This window comes from Parus major, chromosome 26 (assembly GCF_001522545.3).
Source record: "Parus major isolate Abel chromosome 26, Parus_major1.1, whole genome shotgun sequence".
Lineage (NCBI taxonomy): Eukaryota > Metazoa > Chordata > Aves > Passeriformes > Paridae > Parus > Parus major.
The window spans coordinates 480,282-481,342 of NC_031795.1; the positions used below are offsets into that span (position 1 = coordinate 480,282).

The 1,061-nt window shown below is 51.4% G+C and overlaps 1 protein-coding gene across 1 annotated transcript in view; it reads left to right on the forward strand.

Annotated features, from left to right (window-relative positions):
• The first annotated feature begins 899 nt into the window (after positions 1-899).
• Positions 900-1,061, forward strand: part of IGFN1 (immunoglobulin like and fibronectin type III domain containing 1) — a 40,906-nt gene continuing 40,744 nt past the window's right edge. The window contains exon 1 of the mRNA XM_015650404.3: positions 900-1,009. The gene's annotated coding sequence lies outside the window, so the exon portion shown is untranslated. The remainder of the gene's footprint in view (positions 1,010-1,061) is intronic.

Here is a 1,061-nt window from a genome sequence, read left to right on the forward strand (position 1 = left end):
GCACAAATCTGCTGAGGTGTCTGATCTCCATTTCCACCTCTTTGCTCCTAATTCCCTGTTAAAGCTGGTTCTTTTCCAAAGGGGTGCAAAGGAGTGCAGGTAACAGCAGCTGCTCTTGGCTGGGTAACAGGAGTGCAGGCTCAGACTGCTCAGTGTGTGCTACAAATTCACATTAACACTGAGATAAATTCACGTTACCTGAGATAAATTCACATTAACACTGTGAGATAAATTCACATAAACACTGTGAGATAAATTCACATTAACTGTGAGATAAATTCACATTAACTGTGAGATAAATTCACATTAACTCTGTCAGATAAATTCACATTAACTGTGAGATAAATTCACCTAAACACTATGAGATAAATTCACATTTACACTGTGAGCTGCTGCCCTGAAGGGCTCTGTCCATCCCTCAGAAATCTGACTTTTCAAGGAATTATTTTAAAAAAGGAGTGTATGTGAAGAAGCCTTATCTTTAACCATGCTTGGCTACTCACTTTATCCGCAGTTGAATTTACCTGTTGTGTTCTGTCCCCTACCTTTTTGTGGGATGGGATTTAAAGCAGCTGAAGTGCAGTTTCCTTTAGAACATTCCAGCCTTTCAGAGGTGTGAAGTTTGTAAGGAGCTGCTGTGCAGAGGAAACACCATCCACACACAGAGCATCATCGGCTGCCCGGAGAACTGCGCTGATCCCAGATCCGCTCAGCACCAGTGCTGGAACGGACGGGAGTCACAAGGAATGCGGGGAGGCAGGCGCCGGGTGCCCGTAAAATCGCGATCCCCGGGATGGGTGACAGGATAACAGCCCTGTGACAGGCGAGGGCGGCGACAGCGGGGGACGGGAGGGACGGGAGGGACACGAGAGCCACACGGGAGCCACAGGAGCCACAGGGGAGCCACAGGGGAGCCACAGGGGAGCCACAGGAGCCACACGGGAGCCACACGGGAGGGACACGGCAGCCACCGGCCGGAGCTCGGGCGGAGAGCGCGGAACAGCCCCAGGTGAGAGCCGGGAACAGCCGGGAACAGCCCCAGGTGAGAGCCGGGAACAGCC